Source organism: Aotus nancymaae, unplaced genomic scaffold (assembly GCF_030222135.1).
Source record: "Aotus nancymaae isolate 86718 unplaced genomic scaffold, 86718_ANA_hifiasm-v0.15.2.pri h1tg000108l, whole genome shotgun sequence".
Taxonomy (NCBI): Eukaryota; Metazoa; Chordata; class Mammalia; order Primates; family Aotidae; genus Aotus; species Aotus nancymaae.
The window spans coordinates 15,328,156-15,350,169 of NW_026988523.1; the positions used below are offsets into that span (position 1 = coordinate 15,328,156).

The following is a 22,014-nucleotide window of genomic DNA, read 5'->3' on the forward strand; positions in this document are numbered from 1 at the left end:
TTTTTGGAGAGAGCAAGGCAGATTTAAATATATTAGCAACTTTCCCAGTACTAAGGAACCACTTAATTATTACGCAGAATTATTCCGTGGAACCCGATTGTCCTCAAGCAGCCTCAGCCACACACACCATACAGCTCACACCCCTCTCCTGATCACACATCACACAGCTCACACCCCTCTCCTGCTCACACCACACAGCTCACACCCCTCTCCTGCTCACACACCACACAGCTCACACACCACACAGTTCACACACACCATACAGCTCACACCCCTCTCCTGCTCACACCACACAGCTCACACCCCTCTCCTCCTGCCCTTGTTTCTCCCTCCCTTTCCCTTTCCCTTCTTAGGCTCAAGGATAGGGCACATAAGGCTAGTTCACCTGGATAATTTTGCTTAATGAGGTAATTCACCTAAATTTTAACCCTCTTTGGAATATTTTTGTACCATTTTCATTTCCCTATTTTTTTTTTTTTTTTTTTGCTTTTTAATAACTTTAGTCAGTTTGTGTAATTTTCTTCTTTTATAAGTCCCATTGTCATAGCATTTTATAAATGATGGGATTGTTTTGTATTTTTATGGAAGACTATTTTTCTCTTTTCTACTTTTTAAAACCTTTTATTTTGAAATAATTTTAGATTTGCAGAAGATTTACAAAGGTAGTACAGAGCGTTCCCATATACCCTTCACCCAGCCTCCCCCAATACTAGCATCTGACATAACTATGGTACATTTATCAAAACTAAGAAATTAACATTGGTACAGTACTGTTAATTACAAACTTTTGCCTACTTTTAAACATCTTTTTTTCCTAAGGCCCCACTTTTAAAGTAATACTGGATTTTAAAGCAGAAAATCAGAATATTTGACATTAATACCCAAGTTATGGGGCAACAGGAATTTGAAGTCCAAAATAATTGATTTTACTTTTATGTTATGCTCAAGACTTCCCAATGTATAATATATTCATAGTTAATTGCAAATAATGACATTAAACAACTTAATAAAATACCCTAAAAGTTTTAGAAAGAGATATTAAAGTATCCATCTGAATAAACATGGCATTCATAATATGCCACACATTTATTCTATATTTATTAGATATAGATTATTATTTATTAGATATTAGATTATAATTTATTAGATATATATCCTACATTTATTAGATATAGGAAATTTACTTAGATTTGTTTTTAATTTTTTTTAAGACATAATTTCAGACTTACAGAAAAATTGCAAGAGTAGTTCAAAAAAATTCCCATATTTTTTTTTTACCCAGATTCTTCCAGTGTTAATATTTTACTACAATTGCTTTGTACTTTTCTCTCTGTGGCTTTCACAAATAAGAAGGAGAGAAAGCGGTTATAAGTTGCAAAGTGATGCCCCTTTACCCATACATAATTCAATATGTATTCCCTAAAGGACGGAGAACTTTCTTAGATAACTATAGTATAATTGTTAAAATCAAGAAATTAACATTGATACAATATTTTTAATGTAATCTACAGCCATTATTCAGATCTTACTATATGTGGTAGACAGACTAATGGCCTGCCCCCCAAAGGTGTTCAGATTCTCAGTTCCTAGAATTTGTGAGTGCATTAGATTATTGATGTAATTAAATTGTAAATCAGCTGACCTTAAAATAGATTACGTTGGACTATCTGGGTAGGCCCAGTGTAATCAAAAGGCTCTTCTGATAATAAGAGGAAGACAGAAAAGGAGATCAGAGTGATACAATTTAAGAAGGACTCCACCCACCATTGCTGGTTTGAAGGAGGAGGAAGAGGGCATGAGCCAAGCAAGGGATGTGGGCAGCCTTTCAAAGCTGGGAAAGGCAAGGGAATGGGTCTCCCAAAGCCTCCAGAAAGAATGCAGCTCTGCTGGCACCATGATTTTAGCACAGAGACCCCCATCTGACTTTTAACCGATAGAACCATACAGTAATAAATTTGTGTTCTTTTTTGTTTTTTGAGATAGAGTTTTGCTCTTGTTACCCAGGCTGGAGTGCAATGGCGCGATCTTGGTTCACTGAAACCTCCACCTCCTAGGTTCAAGTGATTCTCCTGCCTCAGCCTCCTGAGTAGCTGGGATTACAGGCACATGCCACCACGCCTGGCTAATTTTTGTATTTTTAGTAGAGACAGGGTTTTCCCATATTGGCCAGGCTAGTCTTGAACTCCTGACCTCTGGTGATCCACCCTCCTCGGCCTCCCAAAGTGCTGGGATTACAGGTGTGAGCCACCATACCCCGCCCTTTAAATTTGTGTTCTTTTAAGCCACTAAGTTTTAGGTAATTGTTATGACTGCCATAGAAAACTAATATACAATTTGTCTCGATAATATCTTTTATAGCAAAAGAAGATCCAAGATCATATATTGTGTTCACCTGTCTTGTCTCTGTTTCTTTTAATCTGGAATAGCTCCTGGTCTTTCTTTGTATTTCATGACATTGACATTTTTTAGAATGAAGGTAGTTATTTTGAAGAATGAGCCTCAATTTGCTTTGTCTGATGTTTTCTCTTGATTAGATTCAGATGTTAAGCTTTTGGCAGGGAGATCATAGAAGTGATGCTGAATTCTTTTTAATTATACATTGAATCAGAACGCACCATAAGTCATTACTGGCAATGTTAACTTTGAGATTTGATTAGGGTGGTATCTTCCAGGTTTTCGTTGTAAAGTTACTCTGTTATTCTTTGTGATAAATATGTGTTTTGAGAGAAGATATTCTGAGACAAGACATAAATTTCCTGTTATTCCCCACATTTTTGTCCACCAGTTTTAGTATCCAGTGATGATAACCGCTAAATGGAGATTTTCTAATTTCATCATTCTTTCTATATGGCATATATTAATTGGCATTATGCTGGAGGTAGAGCTTTCACTTCTCCCTTATTTATTTACTTATATATTTAGATTATTTTAGATTCATGGGGTCTCCTTTTATTTAATGGGGTACAATATATTGTTCTTGATTTTTATTTTGATTCCTAATTGTCCCATATTTGACCAGTGGGAGTATTTTTTGATTTTGTTTTTAATTGACACATAATAATTGTACATTATTTGGGGGGTACAGAGGGAATTTTTGATACATGCAATGTATGATGATCAAATCATGGTGTTCAGCATATCCATCACCTCAAACATTCATCATTTCTCTGTGGCGAGAACATTTAGCCTCCTCTTTTATAGTTATTTAGAAATGTAGAAATATACATGATAATATCATTTACTAGAGTCGCCCTATTGTGCTATAGAACACCAGAACTTATTCTCATAAGTTCTGTGATTTTGTACTCTTGACCAATCTCTCCTCATCTGCCTCTCTTCTCTCCTCTCCCCAGATTCTGGTAACCACTATTCTACTCTATACTTCCATAAGATAGCTTTTTTAGATTCCACAAATGGGTGAATCATGCTGTATTTGTCTTTCTTTACCTGGCTTATTTTGCTTAACACAATGTCCTCTAGCTTCATCCACATTGCCAAAAATAAGATTTCATTATTTTTCTGACTGAGTAGTGTTCCATTGTGTGTATACTATATACCACATTTTCTTTATCCTTTCATTCATTGCTGGATACTTTGGTTGATTCCCTATCTTAGCTATTGTGAATAGTGCTGCAATAAACGTAGGAGTACAGATTTCTCTTTGACACATTGATTTTATTTCGAGGAGTGACATTGCTGGATTATCTGGTGGTTCTATTTTTAGCTTTTGAGGAACCTCCATGCTGTTTTCCTTAATGATTGTACCAATTTACATTCCTGCCAGCAGTATGTAAGGATTCCCTTTTCTCCACATCCACACCATCATTTGTTATGTTTTTGCCCTTTTGATAATTGCAATTCTAATTGGGGTGAAGCAATATCTCACTGTGGTTTTGGCTTGCATTTCCGTGAAGATTAGTGATTAGTACATGTTTTATGTACTTGTTGGTCATTTGATTGTCTTCTTTTGAGAAATGTCTATTCGAGACCTTTGCCATTTTAAATTGGATTATAGTTGACCCTTGAACAACATGGGTTTGCATTGGAAACACTGGAAAATATTTTGGAGATGTTTGGCAATTTGAAAAAGCTCACAGATTAACTACATAGCCTAGAAATATTTTTAAAATAAGAAAAAGTTAAGTATGTCATGAATGCATAAGATGTATGTAGATACTAATCTATTTTAACTTTTGCTATCATAAGATGTATACAAATCTATTATAAAAAGTTAAGGCCAGGCTTGGTGGCTCACACTGTAGTCCCAGCACTTTGGAGGCTGAAGCGGGCAGACCACCTGAAGTCAGGAGTTCGAGACCAGCCTGGCCAAAATGGTGAAACCCTGTCTCTACTAAAAATACAAACAAAATTAGCCAGGCATGGTGGTGCATGCCTGTAACCCTAGCTGCTCAGGAGGCTGAGGCAGGAGAATCACTTGAACCCAGAGGTTCCAGTGAGCCAGATTGTGCCACTGCACTCCAACCTGGGCAACAAGAGTGAAAACTCCATCTCAAAGAAAAAAAAAAATTAAAATTTATTACAGTTTACACACACAAACACATTCTGTATGTGGTGCTGTTTACTGTCAAGAGAAATGTAAACAAACAAAGATGCAATATTAAATCATAACTGCATAAAATGTACTATAGTATATACTGTACTACTGTAATAATTCTGTTGCTCTTGCTGTGAGCTCAAGTGTTGTGTCTGCTTAAAACACCCTATGACACTAATCATCTCCACATGAGCCGTTCATCTCTTCAGTAAATTGTGTATCACAGAAAAAAGTGGTTGTTGCAGTTCCCACATATTTGCCATCATGTTTAGTGCAATACCATAAACCTTGAATAACATCATGGGACCCATTTAAACTGCCACTAATGACACTGGAAGTGTTCCCAAGAAGCAAGTAAAAGTCATGATGTTACAAGAGACAGTTGAATTGCTTGACATGTACTGGAGATTGAGGTCTGCCATTTCAGACAAACGATTCATCTTATAAACAGATTATGTAAATTTATGGTATTGATAAATACAGTACAGTATTGTAAATGTGGTTTTTCTTCCTTAGGATTTTAATTTTTTTTTTTTTTTTTTTTTGAGACAAAATCTAGCTGTGTTGCCCAGGCTGGAATGCAGTGGCACGATCTTGGCTCACTGCAAACTCTGCCTTCCAGGTTCAGGTGATTCTCCTGACTCAGCCTCCTGAGTAGCTGGGATTACAGACACATACCACCACGCCTGGCTAATTTTTGTATTTTTAGTAGAGACAGGGTTTCACCGTGTTGGTCAGGCTGGTCTCGAACTCCTGACCTTGGGATCTGCCTGCCTCAGCCTCCCAAAGTGTTGGGATTACACACGTGAGTCACCACACCCAGCTTTGGATTTTCTTAATAATATTTTATTTTCTCTAGCATACTCTGTTGTAATTATAGAGTATATGTAACATATAAAATGTGTTAATTCACTGTTTATGTTATCATTCAGAATTTCAGTCAATAGTAGGCTATTAGTAGTTAAATTTGGAGGGAGTCAAAAGGTATATGCAAATTTTTGATTGCATAGGGGTCAGCATCCCTAACTCCTGCATTGTTTAAGGGTCAACCGTATTTGCTTTTTTGGTGTTGAGTTGTTTGAGTTTCTTGTAATTTCTAGATATTAACTCCTTGTCAGATGCATATTTTTCAAAGTTTTCCTGCCATTCTGTAGGTTGCCTCTTCACTCTGCTAATTATTTCCTTTGAGTGGGAGTATCTTTAGGTTGGCTCCTGTGATCCTCTGATACGTTGTGTTACTTTTGGCACATCAAGACATTTCAGGCTAATCTTGTACCTTCCCTGCCTTTGTCCTGGTAGTGTCTTTAATTCTCAAAACACCATTTACCAAGAGCAGTAAAAATAACAAAAAATAAGTTGTTCAAATGGATGTAAAACTCTCAAAAATGATGCTGAAATTTTAAGCAAATAGCTCATTAGACCAATTGGCTTCAGAGGACATGACTTTTTCCCTCCCCATAAACAACTGCTTTTTAGAAAATGCATTATCGACAAATACTTTTGGAACACCCGTGGCTTTTGTAGCCTACCCTACTGGTACCTATGGGTTTTACACTGTGACAAAGGTAATTTTTTCTATTTTGAGAAACTTAAGAGAAAGCAGCAAAAAATAAAACATGAAAAAATAAAACATGAAGTAATCACCCCCTTATCCACAGGGGATATGTTCCAAGACCCACAGTGGATGCCTGAAACCACAGAGAGTACCAAACTCTATAATATGCTGTATTCGCCACTGAGATGGCTACTATGTGACTAAGGGGCAGGCAGCATATATGATATGGGTATACTGGACGAGGGGATGATGCATGTACTGGGTAGGACAAAGGATGGCACAAGATTTTATCACACAACTTAAAATGAATTATTTAAGGCCTGGCACAGTGGCTCACACCTGTAATCCCAGCACTTTGGGAAGCCGAGGCGGGCAGATCACCTGGGGTCAGGAGTTCAAGACCAGCCTGACCAAAATGGTGAAACCCCATCTCTACTAAAAGTACAAAATTAGCCGGGTGTGATGGTACTATCCTGTAATCCCAGCTACTTGGGGAGCTGAGGCAGGAGAATTGCTTGAACCCAGGAGGCAGAGATTGCAGTGAGCCAAGATTGCACCATTGCACTCCAGCCTGGGAAACAAAAGCGAAACTTCATCTCAAAAAAAAAAAATTATTTACTTCTGGAATTTTCCATGTAATATTTTTGGAGCATGATTGCCTGCAGGTTAACTGAAACCACAGAAAGCAAAACCATGGATAAGTGGGGACTCCTGTACACACAAAAATAGAGGAAAATGTATTTTCATAAAATAGAAATACATGATCATGTTAATTAAAAATGCATAGGGAAATATATCTATATCTAATCAATATATAATGAATGCTCAGGACTGTTCATTATGAGAAGTCTTTGAAGCACAAATTATATTTGTATTAAAGGGTATATTTTTAGCTGTGTTGGAGAGAGTGTAATCTAGAAAATGAGCTTGGGGACATTGCTCTAGATATGAAAATGCATGGACAGAGATTCAGTGACATGCCACTGAGAAGTTGAGCTTTTCTGGTTTTCCTCTCATCTGTTCCTCTCTGTGTATTGAAGATGTCCTGGAGACACAGCCCTGTGGTCTCTGTTCCCAGAGAGAACCCTTATGCTCCCTGTGCTCATTTTCTATGTTCTAGTTGTTGGCTAATCATTGTTGACCCCTCTTATAATGTGATGTTGTCCTCATAAAACCAATGATGGCTCGGTGTGGTGGCTCATGCCTGTAATCCCAACACTTTGGGAGGCCGAGGCAGATGAGACCAGCCTGGCTAACATGGTGAAAACCCATATCTACTAAAAATACAAAGAAGTAGCTGGGCATGGTGGCAGGCACCTGTAGTTCCAGCTACTTGGGAGGTTGAGGCAGGAGAATCACTTGAACCTGGGAGGCAGAGGTTGCAGTGAGCCAAGATGGCACCATGCACTCCAGCCTGGGCTACAGAGTGAGACTCGGTCTCAAAAAAAAAAAAAAAAAGAAAAGAAAAAGAAGAAAAGAGAGAAGAATCAAATAGATGCAATAAAAAACGATAAAGGGAATATCACCACCGATTCCACAGAAATACAAACTATCATCAGAGATTACTGCAAACAACTCTATGCACATAAACCAGTAAATCTGGAAGAAATGGAGAAGTTCCTGGACACTTGCACCCTCCCAAGCCTAAAGCAGGAAGAAGTTGAAACCCTGAATAAACCAATAACAAAGGCTGAAGTTGAGGCAGCAATTAATAGCCTACCAACCAAAAAAAGTCCAGGTCCAGATGGGTTCACAGCCGAATTCCGCCAGATGTACAGAGGAGTTGGTACCACTCCTGCTGATACTCTTCCAAACAATACAAAAAGAGGGAATCCTTCCCAAATTATTCTATGAAACCAACATCATCCCAAAACCCGTCAGAGACTCAGCAAAAAAGGAAAACTTCAGGGCAATATCCGTGATGAACATAGATGCAGAAATCTTCAATAAAATAATGGCAAACCAATTGCAACAGCACATCAAAAAGCTTATCCATCACAATCAAGTAGGCTTCATCCTGGGGATGCAAGGCTGGTTGAATATACACAAGTCTATAAATGTAATCCACCACATAAACAGAACCAAAGACAAAAACCACATGATTATCTCAATTGATGCAGAGAAGGCCTTTGACAAAATTTAACAGCCCTTTATGCTAAAAACCCTTAATAAACTAGGTATTGACGAAACGTATCTCAAAATAATAAAAGCTATTTATGAAAAACCCACAGCCAGTATTATACTGAATGGGCAAAAACTGGAAGCATTCCCTTTGAAATCTGGCACTAGACAAGGATGCCCCCTCTCACCACTCCTATTCAATATAGTATTGGAAGTTCTAGCCAGAGCAATCAGGCAAGAAAAAGAAGTAAAGCATATTCAATTAGGAAAGGAGGAAGTCAAATTGTCTCTATTTGCAGACGACATGATTGTATATTTAGAAGACCCCATCATCTCAGCCCAAAATCTGCTTAAACTGATAAGCACTTCAGCAAAGTCTCAGGATACAAAATCAATGTACAGAAATCACAAGCATTCCTATGCACCAGTAACAGACTAACAGAGAGCCAAATCAAGAGCAAACTCCTGTTCACAATTGCTACAAAGAGAATAAAATACCTAGGAATACAGCTAACAAAGGATGTAAAGGACTTCTTCAAGGAGAACTACAAACCACTGCTCAAAGAAATAAGAGAGGACACAAACACATGGAAAAACATCCCATGCTCATGGTTAAGAAGAATCAATATGAAAATGGCCATGCTGCCCAAAGTAATTTATAGATTCAATGCTGTCCCCATCAAACTACCAATGACCCTCTTCATAGAACTGGAAAAAAATCACCTTAAACTTCATATGGAACCAAAAGAGAGCCCGCATAGCCAAGACAATCCTAAGCAAAAAGAACAAAGCTGGAGGCATCACGCTACCTCACTTCAAACTATACTACAAGGCTACAGTAATCAAAACAGCATGGTACTGGTACCAAAACAGAGATATAGACCAATGGAACAGAACAGAGGCCTCGGAGGCAATGCCACACATCTACAACCATCAGATCTCTGACAAACCTGACAAAAACAAGCAATGGGAAAAGGATTCCTTGTTTAATGAAACTGGCTAGTCATGTACAGAAAGCAGAAACTGGACCCCTTCCTAACACCTTACACTAAAATTAACTCCAGATGAATTAAAAACTTAAATGTAAGACCTAACACCATAAAAACCCTAGAAGAAAACCTAGGCAAAACCATTCAGGACATAGGCATAGGCAAGGACTTCATGACTAAAATACCAAAAGCATTGGCAACAAAAGCTAAAATAGACAAATGGGATCTAATTAAACTCCAGAGCTTATGAACAGCAAAAGAAACAATCATCAGAGTGAACTGGCAACCAGCAGAATGGGAAAAAATTTTTTTGCAATCTACCCATCTGACAAAGGGCTAATATCCAGAATCTACAAAGAACTAAAACAGATTTACAAGAAAAAAAACAAACAAACCCATTCAAAAGTGGGCAAAGGACATGAACAGACACTTTTCAAAAGAAGACATATACGAGGCCAACAAACATGAAAAATGCTCATCACCACTGGTCATTAGAGAAATGCAAATCAAAACCACATTGAGATACCATCTCACACCAGTTAGAATGGCGATCATTAAAAAATCTGGAGGCAACAGATGCTGGAGAGGATGTGGAGAAATAGGAACGTTTTTATACTGTTGGTGGGAGTGTAAACTAGTTCAACCATTGTGGAAGACAGTGTGGTGATTCCTCAAGGACCTAGAAATAGAAATTCCATTTGACCCAGCAATCCCATTACTGGGTATATAACCAAAGGATTATAAATCCTTCTATTGTAAAGACACATGCACACATATGTTCATTGAGGCACTGTTTAAAATAGCAAAGACCTGGAACCAACCCAAATGGCCATCGATGATAGACTGGACAAGGAAAATGTGGCACATAAGCACCATGAAATACTATGCAGCCCTAAAAAACGATGAGTTCATGTCCTTTGTAGGGACATGGATGAATCTGGAAACCATCATTCTCAGCAAACGGACACAAGAACAGAAAATCAAACACCGCATGAACTCACTCATAGGTGGGTGTTGAACAGTGAGAACACATGGACACAGGGAGGGGAGCATCACACACTGGGGTCTGCTAGGGGAGGGAGAGTAGGGGGTGGGGAGGTTGGGGAGGGATAACATGGGGAGAAATGGCAGATATAGGTGACGGGGGGACGGACGCAGCAAACCACATTGCCATGTATGTACCTACGCAACAATCCTGCATGATCTGCACATGTACCCCAGAACCTAAAGTACAATTAAAAAAAAAATTTTAAAAAGAAAAGAAATACACACACATATACACACACACCCAATGACAACATAGCAAGTTTTTGGTTATTTCAAGCTCTCATTGCTTATTTGAGGCTTTAAAGAAGTGGCTAGTCATTAATCAGGGCCTGAAGTACAATGATATTGCCATGTTGACATCAAAAGCATACCAATGGTAATCTGCTGGTGTCTTATTAAATTCTAAGAAAGGTCTGTCAAAAACTAGTGAGGGTTTTATTATGCTCTTGCACTGAGCTTTTTGAGGGTTGAATAGGAAATAAGATGAAGTTTGTGTATGCACAGGATTGTGGACTCCAGAACATCTCCAAGAGTGGTGGTTCTGAAAGTGAGGCCCTGGCCCCAGCAACATCTGTCTTGGGCAGGAACCTCTTAGAAATTCATTCAAACCTACCCTAGACCTGCTGAACACAACAGTAGAGGTAGAGGGATGAACAGTCTGAGTTTAATAAGCCCCCACCCAAGTGATTCATCACAATCTAATATACCTAGTAACTAGTGTGCTGGTTCTTAACAATTTTCCCCTGGTGTTAGCTTTCACCATTTGTTTATTTTATGTGTCTGCATGTTGGACTCAACCAGACATTATCCTTACTTTCAGCTGCCCTTGCTAAGAAACAGGCTGCAACCTCTTTGAATTAGGAAGATAGAAGTGCAGAATGTGCCTGTGCTCATCACAGAGTTAGAAACGAGAATGTTAACTCTTCTCTGAGTTTCTTAAGATACGGGAATACTGTAAGTATTATATAAACATTTACTTGGTTAATTAATCAAGATGTTCCATCTATGGAGGACAAAAGCCTTCTGAAAAACTAGGTGGAGAATGATAGAACTGATGCTGATTTTTAAAATCTTTTAATATAAGTATTTTTGTTCCTAATTGGTTTCTGTACTTTTCACAAGATTTTATAAATGGCAATTTCTTTTTTTTTGAGACGGTGTCAACCTGTCACCTAGGCTGGAGTGCAGTGGCGCCATCTTGGCTCATTGCAGCCTCCGCCTCTTGGGTTCCAGCGATTCTCCTGCTTCAGGCTCCTGGACAGCTGGGATTATGGGCCTAAATAGCAATTTGTTTTCATAGATGTGAACAGGCTGAGAGATGGTAGAAGGGGCTGGGCTTCCTTGGGTTCATCAGTACCCTCTACTGCTAGGATTTGGCACATTTGTTCTGAATGGTTCCATGAGCATAAAATAAAAGAGAGCCAGGTCTTTTAATGTGGGAGATGCATTTGAAATCAGGACAACCAGTAAAAATACCTAAAGACATCAAAACAAGTTCAATTAACCCTTAGGCCCTACTGAGTGGCCCCAGTTCATGGACAGTTTAACTGTGTGACCTCAGATTATCTCTCAACCTTGCCTGTGTTTCCTGTAAATGGGCACAACACAGCCTTATAAAGTAGTTCTCTTAAACAGGTAAGTATATGAAACAATTTACAAAATTTAGTATAGTCATGGCAAACAAGTGTTTGTGGGGCCTGAGGCTTGTGCAATATGAGAGTCCTCTTTAAAAAATAAAATACGATTGCAAAAGTAAGCACAGGGCTGGGAGGGGGGCCATGAGCCCTGCTCTCCTGGCACAGGAAATCCACCTTTGTGCAGTTATTCTGTTTATTTTAAGCCAGGGGATAGCAGAGCAATTGCTTCCTTCATGTGGAGGTGTCCATTGGTGGCTCCGTCATCGGGCGTGTGCATGACTGTACTTCCCTCTGCCGCAGACACCTCAGCCACTGTCTAGCCAGGCAAACCTGTTTGGTGTGCTCACTGCGTGATGAAGGCGGGTGTGGTTCCCAGGGGAGTGCCCTGCCTCCTGAACATGGCCAGAGGCTACAGAATCAGACTTTTGCCAAAGGAAGAAAGAGAGCCCGAGGCATGTGTTCACCTATGAATGGCTGGAATGGGCGGAGCCTTCACTATCTTTTCAGTTAAGCCTTTTAGTCTTGAAAATGAAGAGGCAAAACTCAATTCTTAAAGATCACTTCTTAAAAGAGAATTCCATCCGCCTCCATCCTTATCAAATTGCATATCAGAAATGGTAGTTTTGGGGTTGCTCTCAGACCGGAGCCTGCTCCAAGTGTATATCATACCAAACAGAACACAAACTGAACAGCAAGGACTTAGACCCTGACTTTTCAGCCAGGACTTGGTGCTAGGTTTGTTTTTATGAAAACAAAACAAAACAAAACAGCAACAACAACCAAAACAATGTTATTTCAGTGAGTTGAAAGATACGAACTCTTAAGCTTACCCTTCTGAGTCTTTTCCTGGAGCTCAGGAGATGGCACAGAATAATCGTGTCCTGTGTTTTGGGATCCCATTTGACTGGGGGCCACAGAGTACTCTGTGGATATTTACTCTCCTAAAGTGGCACTGTGAAGAATACTCTGGTCAGAAAACACCGAGAGAGGTTTTTTTGTTTTTTATTTTTTTGATATTTTTTTTTTTTTCCTTGTAGCTCCAGCTCAAAGGAAGAGAGGTTTTGATTTATGATTAGTACACCTCAGTTAGATCCCTTTTATTAAAAAAATTATTTTGGGCCAGGTATGGTGGCTCACGCCCATAATCCCAGCACTTTGGGAGGCCGAGGAGGGTAGACCACGAGGTCAGGAGTTTGAGACCAGCCTGACCAACATGGTGAAACCCCATTTCTACTAAAAATGCAAAAATTAGCAGGGCATGGTGGTGTGTGCCTGTAATCCCAGCTACTCAGAAGGCTGAGGCAGGAGAATCGTTTGAACCCCGGGTGGCAGAGGTTGCAGTGAGCCGAGATCACACCATTATACTCCAGCCTAGGCAACACAGTGAGACTCTGTCTCAAAAAAGAAAATTATATTTTTGATAGCTACTGACCTAGTACTAAAATAGGATGGGTGCATGCCCACCTAGCATTCTGAGAGTCTTTTCTGTGACTTTCTGAAATAATCTAGAAGAGGCTTGCCATCTGTGAATGATTAACAGATTTATCTAGGCCAGTGCCATTGTCTGCAACAGAACTCTAGTTTTTGTTAAAATGCACACCATTAAATTAAGAAAATTTTTAGCAAGTTTTCCTTACTGACTCTTGAGTACCTAAGAACCTACAGTGACCTGCCGTTCTACAAATTTATGGTGAGAAGCAGCTCTATGTGAGGCTCTGTCCTATGTGATGAGGCTATAGTGGCATACAGAACATACAAAAATGCCTGTCCTTATGAAACTCACATTCCAGTGGGGGGAGGCAGGATTAAAAAAAAAGATAGACGAAATATATACAGTGTTAGCTAACCATGTAGCACTTAATATGGTCCAGATGCTGTTCTAAGCACTTTACAAATATTAAGCCAGCAACCTGATAAAATGGGTACTATTGTTATTCTACAGATGAGAAAAGTGAAGAATAGAGAGATTCCATCTTGAGTACCTGGTACATGAACAGTCAAGCTTTGAACTCAGGCAAACTGATGCTAGGACCTACCCATATCTCCACCTCCCCGTTATACTGCCCCTAAGCTGCATACCAATGTCTAGTAGCGGAGAAAGTTCTATGAAGAAAAATAAAGTTGGGAAAAAATAAAGTTGGGAAGAACATGTTTGGGGGTAGGGTGAGCTTGCAAATTTATACAAGATGGTAGAGAAAGCCTCTTTAAGGAAATGGCATTTGATTGAAGACTGGATCCACATAGATATCTAGAGAAAGCACGTTCCAGGCAGAGGCACCAGCAAGGGCAAAGGTCCTGCAGTGGAAGTGGCCCATGGCTGGGCTGTGTGAGAAGGAAGACAGTGAGACTCATGGGGTGGGGAGGTGGGGCAGGACACGTAGTGTTGGTTTTGATGCCATTACAAAGACTGGCTTTTGCTCAGAGTGAGATAGAATGCCCTGGATGCCTCTATAACAAGGAATGACGTGACCTGAGTCCTACTATAATAGGAGTTGTCTGGCAGTTGTGTTAAAGGTAGACCAAAGTGGGACAAGGGCAAAATTAGGGAGAGGAGAGGGGATGCAATGACAATAACCCATGCAAAGACAAGGGGGGCTGGAGTCAAGGTGATTGCAGTGGAGGCTGTTGAGAAACGATCAAATTCTGGTTATGATCTGAAGGCAGAGTAAGACAGCAAGATTTGCTGTGACAGAAAAGAGTCAAGAATGACTTTAAGAAGCTTAGACTGAACAAGGATATGAAAGACCGAGGCAGAAGAGGTCTAGGGGCACAGAACCGCAGGAGTTCAGCTTTGTGTGTATTACATTGGTGGTATTAATTATCCATCTAAATGGAGGTTTTGATTATGCAGTTGGATGCATGAGCGTTGTGTTCAGGACAGCTGTGCAAGCAGGCTGAAGACATAAATTTGAAAGTCATCAGCAGATATGCTTAAAGCTTTAAAACTAGTGGCAAAACCAAAGGATTGAGCATAGACATAAAAGAGATTCAAGGCCTGAGCTTCCAGTGCTGCTTCTACAGTAAGAGGCCACTTCTATGTAAAGAGGTCGAGAGAGAAGGATTCAGCAAAGTAGACTGAGAAGGAGATGCCTCATGAGCACAATGTCTTGGAAACCAAGAAAAGAAAGTGTTTTAAGGAGAAAGAAATGATCAGTTATGTTAAATGATGCTGATAGAGCCAAGGAGATTATGGCTGAGAATTGACCATTGAGTTTACAACATGGAGGGCCCTGGAAACCTGGGTATAGGCAGTTTCACTGGAATAGTGGAGGCAAAAACCTAATTGCCATGGAGGGGAGCAGAAAAATAGGGCAGAAGCTAAAGCATAGCGTGGGTTCAAGGCAGTATTTTTTTTTTGACATGGAGTCTTGCTCTGTCATCCAGGCTCAATGGTGCGATCTTGGCTCACTGCAACCTCTGCCTCCCTGGTTCAAGAGATTCTCCTGCCTCAGCCTCCTGAGTAGCTGGGATTACAGGCACACGCCACCACGCCCAGCTAATTTTTGTATTTTTAGTAGAGACGGGGTTTCACCATGTTGGTCAGGCTGGTCTCGAACTCCTGACCTCATGGTTTGCCCTCCTCAGCCTCCCAAAGTGCTGGGTTTACAGGCATGAGCCAGGGCACCCAGCCTGTTTTATTTTTTCAAGATGAGAAAAACCAACAGCATGTTTGTAGGTAGGTGGGCAATATCCTAGAAGAGAGAAAAACCGGTGATGCAGGTAGTGAATCCCTGAGTACTGTCCTTGATGAGGGTGAGGGAGGGGCCCTCCTGTTGGCCTGAGATGGGCCACGTGATGGTGGGGAAGGTGGAGGTAGGCAAACTGTGGGATGTGGCAGTAGAAGTATGCGGTAGAAGTTCTCTTCTGAGTGCTTCTGTGTTTTTGTGTGTCTTAGGAAATAAGTCATTAGCAGAGAGTGACATGAGAAAGGAGATGTGGAAGGCTTGAAGAAAAAGGGAAAGTGTGAAATGGTCTTTGAGGGGAACAGGAGAGCAATGGACTGGGGAAATGGATCTGATGGCCATGTCTTAAGAACCCCTTGAAGTTAACGAACATGAATTAAAAGTGAGGCAGTAAGTTGTGGGTGTGTGTGAAGGACGGACTCTAATGACTGACCATGGAATTTAAACTGGGTTAGGAGGGCTGTGATGGTAAGGGAAGATGGGAGAAGTGCAAAGGTGGCAGGTTCAATGGATCGTAGGCTCCAGGGTGGAGGTATTATTAAAGTCTGAGCACTCAAGAATCAGCGGTGGTGATTAGAGATGGATGGGGTGCTTGAAACTGAGGTTGTGGAAAAAGTACAGTTGATTGAAATGGCACCATCTAGATAGGATCACAGTAGTGAGTAGCTGAGGTAGGTGTTTTACTAGAGAATTTATTTGGTTAAGTAATCACACTTTTCTCTCTTTCAATCCTGTCCTAGTTGAAGCCACTTCAGTACATTGTTCTGAAGTTTTATTTCTCAAATAAAGCCTAATGAAATCTTTGTTCACTGGCAGCCCATAGGCCATGAATGACACATCGTGACTCATGGATGCCCCGGCTCTTTGCATCCTGCACACAGACACATGACGGACACTTGATGAGACTCCTTGATACAAAAAGGTGGGTTTGAATCCCACATGAACCCTAGCGTACATGCTTGGGGTTGATGAAGTACACTTGAGTAATTTCTGTAAAGCCAGTGGTTTAAATAGGGATATCTGATTTAATCTAACCAAACATCAGATTACTGTATTTCCTTTTGTGGTTGCCTATGCATTCTGCAAATTGGTATTCTTTTGGTGTACCTCTGTAGGTACACTACATACCTATAAAACATTAATCAAAGCCCTTAGATTGGCTGGATCCCTCCCCTCCACCCCCAACCCTGCCAAGCAATTGAGTTAATTAAAAAGAAAAAATATCTCAAGAATACAAGCTCATATGAATAATCTCATTTTAAAAAATAAAGATTTCTAAAATTTCCAAGTGAGCAAAGGGTGAGCAAAACTTTGACTTATACTGTCTGTATTAACTGTAGTGCTAAATAAAAATGAATGAGATCCGAAATCTCCCAGAAGGATAATAATAATCATGCTTTAGACAGTGGGTGACACAGTGAGGACACCTAATTTGTTAAATGAAGGTGTGAGTGTGCCTAATCTGGAAATGAAGTGCCATCCTTTAGAAAAATACTGTCAGCAGGGGTTTAGTTGACCAGAAACCACTTGCAAGCCCAACATCTCCTTCCCTGAACTTTCTGGCAGTTCTCCATTTGCTGCATTTACAGGAAATGGGGAAATTGAGGAGGCTCTGAAATGGCCATGATAATTCTTTTTAAGAATCTTTGCCACAATTACACTGGCACTGTTCAAGGGTTTTTTTTCTTTCTGCTCATTTTAATGGCCTGAGATAATAGATCAAAAGGAAGGCCTGTCCTCAGATGTGTGTGAAAGCACAGAAGAACAGAATAAGACAGGAATCAAGGCCTCTGCCACTGATTAGGAGAAACAAGGGGAATGCAGGTTGCTATATACCAGGCAATGGGTAGGTTTCCAAGGAGATGTGTCAGAGCCGTGGAATGCTGCAACTAGGCTGTGCCCGACCCAAGGAGGGGGTGGGTGCAAGGAACCTACTGGCACAGTAGAGGTCTTTCCATCTCAGGGTAAACTTTGGAGAAATGTACAACACTAGCCTATGTCTGTGAGTTTCATGTATGGGGAGCAAATTTTGAATTGCTTTCAGAGGAAAAATATATATATACTGATAGAATGAAGATAATGGTAGCTAATGTTTGACCAAACAGATGTAGAAACTTTACAGGCTGATCCAACAATAATCTTCTCCTATTTTCTTTCAAATGCACAACCCCAAAGCATATACTTTTTAGTTTTACAAGGAATGAGTCTCTCCAAGAAAAAGTTCAAGTGGATTTTTGGCTACCCAGCAAATTATTCTAAATAAGACATAGCTTTTATTCTAAATAAATAAATAAATAAATAAAAGGGGGTGTGGGGGGGTGGTAATGCTAGGACAGTCTGAGCATGTGTGTTTTAAGGGAGGCATGGAGATTGCCTCCTTTTGGGGGAGGGGTAGGATGCATGCCTCCAAAGGGTGCCCAGTGTCCTGGAACACCGAAAGCACATTCTCAGGGCATGCAGAGGTAACCGGTTGGAACTTGCCAAAGGATGATTTTCCATTTGGCTCACAGTAATTCGTTTATATTGGTTTTGACCATCCCACTCATTTTATTTTTAAGTCCTTATTCATTTTTGGGTCTTTCCGTATAGGGTTAGCAAGGAATTACTAATTCCAGATCTGCCAACTGTGGCACTCAACAGAAAATTCCATCAATCTGGGGGAATTGGCTTCATCCTATTTTTTAGCCGGTATTCAGTGAAAATAAAATAATTCATTCAAGCAAAGACTAGATGGGAAAACTTACTTGAGGGGAAAAGACAGATCTCCCATAGAAGAATGGCAAATGACCTCTGTAGCTATTCTGTCCTGAAGGAGGTGCAGCGTAACTCCCACTCCTTAAGTGTGGGCAGCACAGAGCCACTTCCCCTCAGAGCACAGTATGAAAAAGGGTGGGGAGAGGGATGTTACTGTGGACAACACCACAAACTCTGCTTCACCCGGGGGCTCCAGAGTCTCACCCCAACGGTGAGAAGTCACCCTGACAGCGTGTACTCTTGACACAATGAAATGAAAATGGCACTTGCCTCTGTGGTCTTCCTCCCAAAACCAGTAACCCCGTTCTATTATAATGCTGAGAAAAATATGAGACGCATCCCAACTGAGGGATGTTCTACGAAATGCCTGACCATTCCTCTTCCAAACTATCAAGGCCATCAAAAACACGGACAGTCTGAGAAACTGTCACAGCCACGAGGAGTCTAAGGTGACAACCAAGTGTAATGTGATATCCTGGAAGGAACCCTAGAACAGAAAAAGGGCATTGGGTAAAAACTGAAGAATGTATGAAGAGAATATGAACTTTAATAATAATGTGCCAATACTGGTTGATTAATGGTAACAAATGTACCTTCCTAATGTGGCATGCTAATAATTCCCCTAGTAATAGGGAAAACTGAATGTGTCATGCATGGGAATTCAGTTATATTCTCAATCTTCTGTAAATTTATAGCTGCACCAAAAAAAAATCTGTTTAAGGAAAAAATTACTTGACTGAAAGACAACACTCCAGCCACCCCAGCCACCCCTGATTTCACGGAGTCAGCCTGATGCAGAAAGTCTAATCATGAATTGTGCAGTTCTGGGTAGTTGGAACCTTGTAAATATGGATTATGCAGCAGGTGATGTTGTGAAGAGAAGTGCATTTCAGAGCTCCCAGTTTCCCCATTCTGGATGTGACTCCCCCTCTCCGCTCCCCCATAATGGTAGGGCTAATACTTAAACAGTATATGGGCTTAAGTTTGTAGCCCACGTATTGCCTTTCTCCTTCACAGCAGCCAACACTATGAAATACTGTATCCATGAAGACAAAGAGACCTAGAGAAGTCAAGGACCTCGCCCAGGATCCCTTGCCTGTAAGGATGAAGCTAGGATTCAAATTCAGACAGCCTGGGTCCCAGAACGAGCATGCTTTTAACCTCATTCACTTCTCTTCCAGGTATTCAGAAGCTCATACTTTTTTAAAACAGAATTATCCTTAGGATAAGAATGGTCAAGTTCACTACAATCCATGGTGTCACAAGCTGTACTGTGTAGACTCCATCAAGAAATAACGGATGTGGGGTGGGTGCTTGGAGCAGGGGAAAAACACCACTCTCTGAAGTAAGGCCTGGTTAAAATTACAGTGTTGGCCCAAATCCTACACTCAGATCACTGCAGGACCTAGATGATACTGAATCCCATCCTATAGTCAATTCTAGCCCTAAAACTAGTGTTGTTCCCATTTGCTGTCTTGAAAACAAACCAGCGTTGGGGCATTTTCAAGTGGTTTCTATAATGAGCATTAGTAAACCCACAGGCATGCCTAAGTGAGGATTTGTGAAGCTGAGCATACTTTCCCACCCCTATATTTCAGAAAAGTCGGCTCCCTTTTATTTACAAAATGAGATAGAATTGGATGTACTAGTCCAAATGAAGAGAAATAGGTTCTCTTTCTTGTTTGAAAGAGATGTACGTAAGACTCTAAAAGGTGTACATAACAATAAGTTATTCAGAACAGCAACTTCTCAAACCCTGCCCTTTTCCATAAGTTTCTTTAAACAGTCAGAAAGTTCACAATTTAATAAAGACCCTTGGAAAGGCTAGTCAAAGAATAGGCCCATTTAGTAACTTCATGAATATAGGAGCTAAAAAATAAGTCTTCCATTTTGACTTCCTGCTGGAAAAGTCAAAGCTAGTTCAGACCATTTGGAGGGAAGACTGCATCTCTAGAACATACTGTTTACTTTTAAAGTTTCCTGGGAGTGTGGGAAGGTGACAAGTTTTCTTTTTTTTTGTCCTTTAGTTATCTGTGTTTCTAATGTTTCTACAATGACATGCACTGCTCTTGTCATAATAAAAATAAATGAGAAAAGCTATTTTTAAAAGAAAGGTCAGATTGCTGTTTGGACAGGAAATCACTTACCTACCTGGAAAATCATTGATGTGAGGCTGGGCACGGTGACTCACGCCTGTAATCCCAGCACCGTTAGAGGCTGAGGTGGGTGGATCACCTGAGGTCAGACATTAGATACCAGCCTGGCCAACATGGTAAAAACCTGTCTCTACTAAAAATACAAAAATTAGCAGGGCGTGGTGGTGTATGCCTGTAATCCCAGCTACTGGGGAGGCTGAGGCAGGAGAATCACTTGAATCCAGGAGGCAGAGGTTGTAGTGAACCAAGATTGTGCCATTGCACTCCAGCCTGGGCGACAGAGCAGGACTCCAACTCAAAAAAATAAAGAGAAAAAAAGAAAATAATTGACGTGAACGTGGAGAGGAGCCATTCTGCCTGTGACTGACCAGGCATTGCAAAGCAGTGCCCTGCTTTTAGGGCTGATATTTCTTCTATGACTGCAGCAGGACTCTGGGGAATTCCATCTAACTCTGTTGGTGGGTTGAAGATCTGGCAGATGGTTTGGATAGTCTGGTTCCATGGAATTAACAAATAACTTCAAGTTAATCCAACAAAACAATATACAGCCAAGGCTGGAATACAGATCAATGTCAGGAACGGATACTCGTCACTCTGAAAGACAGAAATACCGGTGGAGTCAATGGGCTTTTGAAAGTAAAGGCTTTCATTCTGAAACTTGTGTGCTCAGTTCTTTTTCAGCTTTGCTTAGGAAAGAGCCAAAGAAAAAAATAACCTTAGGTTGACGTGGGAGGAGATCCACATGGAGTCCAAACTTTCCCTCTCTGTGTAGGAGTATCATAGTTGAGGGAATTAAACACAGGGCCGAAGTAGACCCACATTAATGTAAATCAGGGCTTGGCAAACTTTTTCTGTAAAGGGCCAGAGAGTAAATAGTAGAGGCTTTGGGGCTTCATGGTCTTTGTTGGAGCTATTGAATTGTGTCGTTGCAGTAAAAGTAGCCATAAACAATATGTAAAGGAAGACATAACTGTGTTTTAATAAAACTTCCCCCAAACAGCTGGCAAGCAGGATTTGGCCTGGATCTACAGTTTGCTGACCTCTGGCCTAAACCAGTCGTAACCATCCCATCCCTTTTGCCAGTGATTAGCATACCTAGGCTTAAACCAATCAGCACAAAGCATTTTCCTGGTGATAATTAGGTTCAGAGATGGCATATGATAGGCTCAATCGAGAAAGATTTTTGTTTCGAGTTTGAGGGAGAGGGTCTGATCTCTCCTGTTTACAAAAATAAGCACATGCCCAACCTTGATTGCTACTGGCACCCAATCTACAACTATGAGGGGAACAAGCTTTTGGATGAAGTGGATGATGAAAGACAAAGATAGAACTTATATTTTTGATGATGTTATTATTGAACTACAGGATAATTTAACTCTATTTTCCATTCATCCTCAGGATTTTCCATATGTAAGCCTGTAAATGTGCTTATTATAAATGCCATTTTCAGTTAAGGTTTCTGTTACTTGCAGATAAATGTATCCCAGCTGATGGAAAGTTTAAAAATAAGTTTATGG

At 40.4% G+C, this 22,014-nt stretch overlaps 1 long non-coding RNA gene across 1 annotated transcript; it reads left to right on the forward strand.

Annotated features, from left to right (window-relative positions):
* The first annotated feature begins 13,253 nt into the window (after positions 1–13,253).
* Positions 13,254–20,823, forward strand: LOC135272249 (uncharacterized). The gene is made up of 2 exons (XR_010340356.1): positions 13,254–16,509; positions 19,359–20,823. It is a non-coding gene; the product is annotated as an uncharacterized LOC135272249 (long non-coding RNA).
* Positions 20,824–22,014: the final 1,191 nt, after the last annotated feature.